We start from the raw sequence: 7972 nt of genomic DNA, 5'->3' as shown, positions 1-7972 counted from the left end.
GGTCTTAACAACACGCATACGGTTGAATATTACAATCATTGTGTGTGTCGGTATTTGTAAGGGCTACAGGCCCTATGAGTATGTTCGAAGTATGTTGCGTGTATAACGTGTGTCGTGGGCCAGCATATGAGAATCATAGTGTCTGTTTTTTGTTATTTGTAGATCTGTATGTTACTAAACATATATTGCGTGTGTCGTTAATTGCAGGCCTACATATCAGATGTGTTTGACATTTCAACTGCTCTCACGATTGCAACGTGTTCTAGAACTCTCTATGACGTGGGTGTGCGTAGTTGGGCTGTGTCTGAACGAAGTAGCCACCGCCTCGTTTACCCAATTACCAACAGTGTAATTATAGGTTTATTGCATTCTCTGTTAATTACAGGGAGGTGTGTGTGTGTGTGCACCTGTGTGGTTTAGTAGTCTGACCTAAATGTGTAGCGGCCTTATCTTGAGAACACATGCATAAAATCAATGAACTGGTGATGAGTGGTCCGTGAATCACTTTCTTGTAAGTGGACTTTCCAAAGTGTCTTGACCGGTGCCTGTCCTCCACACAATTGCTGACCGGATGTGTCTTTAAGCATGTGATCAGGACATACACGCGATAAGGACATACACGCGATAAGGACATACATGTGATAAGGACATACAGTTAATCAGGACGTATAGGTGATCGCTAAAGGGGTGTTTCGCCAGAGTCTGTTGACAGACAGTGAGTAGTTATATTACTTATATTTTTCAAAAACGATAATAAAGCACTTAATAATTAATTCATAAAAAAAATAATTAGGCGACCAATTAAGTCAAATTGAATGTCACGATGCATTGTCTTCATGTCTTGCCTACGTACCAATTACGAACCGTACCTTCAGTTAGAAGTGCCTGCAATTTCGCACGGGCGTTTCGATCTAGACAAACAGACTGACGACAGACAGAGGAAGTGAGGTTAAATAAAAGCTTGTAAAAATGTTTTGTTACATCCCCTGTACCGTATACATCTCAATAGTAATGAAATCTGAAAGGTCTTTCTGGGTGTTTAGGGGATCATCCTTTAATGACGTCATGCTTTTTAAAAAGATTTTTACATCCCCTCCCCTCCGTCACACATCGTCACGAAAGCCAGAACCCCGCCCTTAAATTGACGTCAAAATTCAGTCTACAACCCCCCCCCCCCCCCCACCCCCTCAAAACTGCATTAGAATTTTTTTTTAAACATCTATATTTTTCTAAAATTTTGACTTAGCTTAGTTAACATAGAGTATTTTAATAAATTTCTATGACAACTTATTAATACAGTTTTCTAAAACGCGAAACAATTGCTAAAATTCAGTTTCTAGCATCACTTTTTATATGAAAAAGTAGGACGTCACACTCTCAGGACCCCCCCCCCCCCCCCCCCCCCATGTTCTCTCTAAGCTGCGCGGTTGCGCGTCGGCGCAGTAGTTTTTAACTGCCGCGCAGTCATTTTGTACAATACATATATCCTTTTATAAGACTTTTAGAATACCGCACACACAAATACATGTTGCACACGATCTTTTTCCCTTTAGAGGAAACATTGCCCCCCCCCCCCCCCTCAGCACACATCGTCACAAAATAACAGAATACCCCCGTCCCCCTACGATTGTGACGTCATTTATGGACGACCCCTAAGCAGAAAGCACATATATCCACATAATCGAGAGCTTGTAATGTCAACACTACCTCACCACTCACTGGCTACAAACATCTACATACGTCACGGTGACACCATTTAGGGGGGGGGGGGACACTAAGGCAAAAAGTAGCAAAATATATAGAGAAAAATGATTATTTCCCTTAAGTGATTAATTAGTCTTTTAAGAGGTGCAAACCGAAAGTTTGAGGGGGGGGGTGCAAATCGAAATTTTGAGGGGGGTGCAAATCGCCTCTGGGGGGGTGACACCATTAAGTGCCGCACCGGGTGACACCCGACCCGACCTCGCTACGCCACTGAGTATTAGGTCAAAATTTGTTATTGTTCTGACTCACGTCTATTACGGCGACTTCGTTAAGAAGTTTCCAGATCAATTCATTTCCAACGACAACACAATTTATTTAATAAGTTTGCCATTACACGTTAATTTGAAAATGACCATTGGCAATGACAAAATATGAAACAACAAGATTAAGAAGTAGCGATACTGATCCATCAGGAATAATCAGGATAACTATGTTAACTATGATAACTACAGATATTTTCAAAAATGAGAGCTCTCCAGTGTCTAAGTTGACTAGCCGGACTAAGAAGACTGTAAGAAACCTGCATACATTTCATGCAGATATTAAATTAACAATAGAATTGTCAGTGGCTAAAGGCTAAATGTATTGAAACCATTTCTAGAAAAACTTTTTTTTTTATTATTATAGATCAATAGTTTAGAAAAAATATGTTAGTGACATTATTGTTATTACAAAGGATTTTATACTTATTTTAATCTTGTCTTGGAATAATGCAGTGGATCTGATGGAGATTCCTGTTGTTTTTTAGTGGACTGCACAAAATATTTGAGCATACCACCAATAGCGTGTAATTACAAATAGTCAGTTAAATATGTTTTAAAAGCCTATATTTCAAGTTCTTTAAAGTATATCTAACGTGTGTTTATCATCATTTTATAGAGGACAGATTATGGTGGATTTTTAAAAAATGTTTCATTTTATTTTTTTATTTTTTGAACGTGTGTGGGGGCTTATAAGTAACGAAGTTTAATTTATGAACCTTGCACTTATTGCAATATTTAACGAGCCTATTAAATTTTTTATATTAATTTATAAATACTGTGTCTTTTGAAAATCATTAGGAAACTCATGGACAGATAAACCAATGGCAGACCGTCTTACATTAGACATTCTCCAATCGCTGACGCCCTTTCATTCTGACGGCTCTGACGTCGCCACCAAGGCGTCACGTGACCTGCTTCTCGGCTGCATCAAATGCGAGCCTCGAATAAAAAAAATCTTCTTCCCGAACTTTGAGACCCCCGCGGGGACGAGACTCGTCGATTTGAGATCCTTCCCCATCAACACGCTGTCGACGGCCTTTCTAGCGGAGGCGATCGCCAAGTTGAAAGATCCATACAACTTCCACAGTACCATCAACCACGGCGTCGTGGAGCAGAAGTTGAGAGAGATTTATGAAAGTCTTCAGTGGAAGAAGTTGGGTAAGGACAACAGATGTTTTTAAATTGTAGGAACGCAGATAATTTAATTTTACGGGCACAGTTTATTTTTAGTCACAGAAATTTTTTACTGTTTGCAGTAGAAGAAGTTAGGGAAAGACAACAGAGATTTTGAAATTTATTTTTTGCAAAAAAACGATTTTTATTCAAAGAGATTTATGAAAGTTTTCTGTAAAAGAAGTTAGGTAAGGATCACAGGGTTAAAAACATTTTACGGACACAATTCATTTTTACTTCCTCGTATATACGAAGTATAGAGAAAGTATTGTAATCGTGCACAAAAATCACTTGAAATTTTAACAATTTTCACCGTATTACACCTCAGTCCTTCATCACATCCGAAGTATAGAGGACTTATTTTAATCGGGCAAAAATTATCAATCCAGATTTATCAAAATTAAGAGGTTTTATGCGTAATCCAGTCTGAAAAACTGGACTTTGCAATTCTGTCCGTATGTCTGTGTGTGAATGTGTGTGTGTGTGTGTGTAAACACGATAACTTGAGTACCGTTACAGCTAGGTTGATGAAATTTCATACATAAGTATTTTATCAAAATCGTAGATCCGTATCAGCTTTTGAGCAATTTCCGATAACCGGAAGTGGTACTTTTCCTACTTTGAAATTTTCAAAAGCCTATAACTTGAGTACTATTTCAGATAGAAAAACGAAATTTCACATGTAAGTAAAAGATCTAATTCTCTACCTTCTGTTAAATTTTGAGTCATTTCCGTTGACCGGAAGTAGTAATTTACGCTACTTCCGATTTCTCAAAAAACTAAGGTAAATTTTTAAAGTACTAATAATATTGCGCACTATTATGCACTTTTTTATTTAGCGTTCACTTGGTGTGCAATTCTTTTGTCTACGAGATTTTATTCTATTTTTAAAACTTTAAGTATTTAAAAATGGATTAAAAATCATGTCTATAGCCCGAGTTCCCATCTCCTGTTATTTTATATAAAAATATTCGAGAAAGTTTAGGGGAGATCACTCCCGGTTTATTATTCAAAGAGATTCATGAAAATTTGTAATAACAGAAGTTCGGTAAAGACGACAGAGATATTTTAAATGTAATTTCACAAAGTTTCTATCAGTGTTTATTTCAGACTAATTTTTTTCCGGGGGGGGGGGGGGGGGTGGGGTATAAGAGACACTGGTATAAGTATATATTTTCTATATAATATCCAATTTTCGGCGCTTTTTATCAAGGTTATGGTGTCCAGGACAAAGAATTTTGACGCTCTCTCTAAACCGTCTGCGATTAAACCGCAGATGAAAAGATTTAATGAAATGTCAAATATGATCCAGTTAATACTTCCCATCTTACTTGTAATTTAAACAAGTTTTCTACAGCTATTATAATAACCAAACTTTTCGACGATAGTGAAAACATGATGTGTTTCATATCTGCCTCTATATTTAATAAGGATTAACTGTCCAGTCTGTTTTGTTTCATTGTTGTTTAAATTCGGATTTTAAAAAAAAAATGCATTAAAAGAGGTTAAGAAAATTGCTATAGTAGTGTTAACCCCTTTCTCTCATTTTTGATGGGCTAAGCAGGTGCCTATATTTTTTAATATATTACGTATTGGCAAATACATCACAAGTTTTACTATTGTCGAATCTAGAAAATACTTTTTAAATTTATGATCAACAGAAAATTACACCAGTTTGTGTTCGGTTAATTTCCCTACCATAATGAATGCAATTAAAGTTTTCCTCTCCCGTTCACCGAAGTAAGGGAAATAACCAAAATGAATTGGGGGTTATTTCCCTTGATTCCGACAAGGGCGGAAAATTTATACTGGCCAATGTTGACTTTGATATTATGATACAATTCAGGTTTCCAGCTCTACACTCTGGTGTACCCGGATGTTGTGAAAGATGCCAAAACACACGTGACCTTACGCGACTTCATGGCAGCAGACGGGTAAGAGGTCATTGACCGCCAGATAAAAACACTGGGAGCATGAGTAAACGTTCTCATAATATTTTTAATAAATTACTTTCAGGAATTTTTTTTTATGTTGCGGGTAAATTCTTTATTAAATTACTCATAGAATTATAGTTAATTTCGTTTTTATAGGGAATAAACACGAATAGTGAAGTTAAATATCGCGAGTTACTTCACTTGCCTAAGTTGTCAAATTTCAATGTGATGAAAAAAAAAAACATAATTTCGGGGTGGGGGTGGGGATTAAAAACCCCAAGTAATAATAGTAATATTTAAATTTGTTTCTTAATTAAGGGATCTCACCGGGTATGCATATACAACATTGCGTCACATTGTTCTAAGTTACTTCCCCTAGAAACATTATCCGCTGTACAAACGAAGGTCGCCTATCATAATGGATATTCAACGCTATCTTTTACATACGAACTAGAATAGCATGTGTGTTTATTTTTAGTAATCCGTAAATCCCATTAAGAAATTACTACATCACTTCACTAACTTAACGGTTTTGTAGAGGGCCTTCTTTTTTTTCAAATCTGAAATTAGGGTGCCAAAGTTTAATCAATATATCCCTGAAAATATAGGGTATGATGATACGCTATTTTAGTTGCCCCCCGCCCCCTTCTCAAACAAGTTACAAAAAGTTGCCCCCTAGAAAAAAAAACTTAATCAAACGTAAATGAACATGTAATACATTGTCTCAAGTTTAAACAGCCCTCCATCCCCGGCCCCCATAAATAACGCACGGCCCCTAACACAAAACAAAAATTAATAAATAAAAAAGTAACAAGAAAACATCAATTATTTCGATTAATTATCCATACCGATCCATAACTCAAAACCTAGCCTTAACCCTCGTCATAACAAGTCTGTTTTGTGATGCTGGTAAAAAAAAAAGAATGCACACATAGATGTTTGTACAAAAGTTCAACGAATATTGATCGCTTGTTTATATTTTAAAATACTACTACTGGTTGGTTACAGATGTTCCAATTTTTGCAGCCATATTTGGGCCGAACGGCTAGTCTCGCACATTCTCGAACCTTCTTGGACGAGGGTCATACACCAGAAGATCGTCAAGGGGAAGTACTCCGAGCAGACGTACAACCGCGACATGAACGCTCTGTTTGTTAAGCTTCACCTGCTGGATCCACAGTCCGTAATACCTGCATACCAGCACCTGCTGAATCAAAGAGGTGGGGTGGAGGTGTGGGGTGGGGTGGATGTGTGCATACCAGCACCTGCTGAATCAAAGAGGTGGGGTGGATGGGTGGGGTTGGGGTGGGGATGGATGTGTGGGGATGGGGATGAATGTGTGGGTGTGGGTGGATGTGTTGGGGTGGGTGGATGTGTGGGGGTGTGGGTGGATGTGTGGGGGAGTGGGTGGGGTGGACGTGTGCATACCAGCACCTGCTGAATCAAAGAGGTGGGGTGGATGGGTGGGGTGGGGGTGGAGGTGTGGGGGTGGATGTGTGGGGTGGGGGTGGATGTGTGTATACCAGCACCTGCTTAATCAAAGAGGTGGGATGGATGTGTGGGGGTGTGTGTGTGTGGAGGGGGTGCATGTGTGGTGTGGAAGGGGGGTGGATGTGTGCATAGCAGCACCTGCTTAATCAAAGAGGTGTGGGGGGGGGGGGGTGGGGGGATATTAGTAGTATTGGAGATCTGTAATTTTATATTCAATGTATTTTTAAACAGTTTCTTTTAGGCATCTCTTTGTGGTGGGGGTGGAGAGGGCACTGTCTCCTCGGACAAAATATTAAATTTATAAATTATACAGAAAATATATATAAAACCGACCCGAAGTTTCAAGTGTTCCGTGTCCCCGCCCCCCTCCCGGATAAAATAACTGAAGGAAATACTGATTTTAAAAATGTCCATTTAGCCCTGCCTGTTGTGAATCTGGAGCTGGCTACCAGAAACTACCTCGGAGGACCTCTCGACTGGACCGTGATTCAACGGGATGTGGAAAACGCCGAACACAAAACCAGCACCCCCCGTGCACATAAGTAGACTGAGCCTCAACTCGGAAGTGGACGTCCATCACGGTATTGAAGTGGACGAGTTCATTGTGACTGAGTGTAGAAATCTTGGGTTTTGGGCGGGCACTCGGCCAGATAACTTTAAAATTGTGAAAGCCAACGATAAATGTAGATTGATGTGAAAATAATTATACCGTCAGTCCACACGTGCCTTTTTATATATTCTTAAAATGAATTGAATGATGATGCAAATGTAAGAAGTAATTATATTATTTTGTTACATAATTGATTCTCTCAGTTACAAGACGAATGAAAGACGGACTCGCATGTAAATTAATAAAAATAGATGTTGTAAACTAATTGCCTTTAGCTTGGTGTCTTTTAAATTATTATTTTGATGCTATTTCTTAACAGAGTTTCTTCCAGGCATCTCTTCGGGGGGGGGGGGGGGGGCGAAAAAATTTCTGCCGCCCCCCCCCCCCCGAACGAAATTAAATTTATAGAATTAATATAGAAAATATATACTTTTAACAGTGTCCGCCCCCCCCCCCCCCGAAGAAATTCTACCGCCCCCCCCCCCCGAAAATTTCAAGTGCCCCCCCCCCCCCCCGAAGAAAAAAGTCTGGAAGAAACACTGGTAACCCCCCCCCCCCCCCCTCAAATACAGTTGGACTCCATCACGAGCCCCATTTAACGCGACCACTGGAATGATATGTGGTCACTATGCACAACCGCTCTTACTTTCCTTTCACGTGAGTCGGGTACCCATCAGAGCTGGGTGGACTCATGGACATCTTACAAACTCGAGTCCGAAATCAGAACTGAGACTGAA

The 7972-nt window shown here is 39.3% G+C and overlaps 1 pseudogene; it reads left to right on the top strand.

Annotated features, from left to right (window-relative positions):
• The first annotated feature begins 258 nt into the window (after positions 1 to 258).
• Positions 259 to 7489, top strand: LOC131954620 (uncharacterized; annotated as a pseudogene).
• Positions 7490 to 7972: the final 483 nt, after the last annotated feature.

Source organism: Physella acuta, unplaced genomic scaffold (genome assembly GCF_028476545.2).
Source record: "Physella acuta isolate Inbredline_101_S28 unplaced genomic scaffold, ASM2847654v3 ptg001016l, whole genome shotgun sequence".
Taxonomy (NCBI): Eukaryota; Metazoa; Mollusca; class Gastropoda; family Physidae; genus Physella; species Physella acuta.
This window is presented reverse-complemented; position numbering and strand designations above follow the sequence as displayed.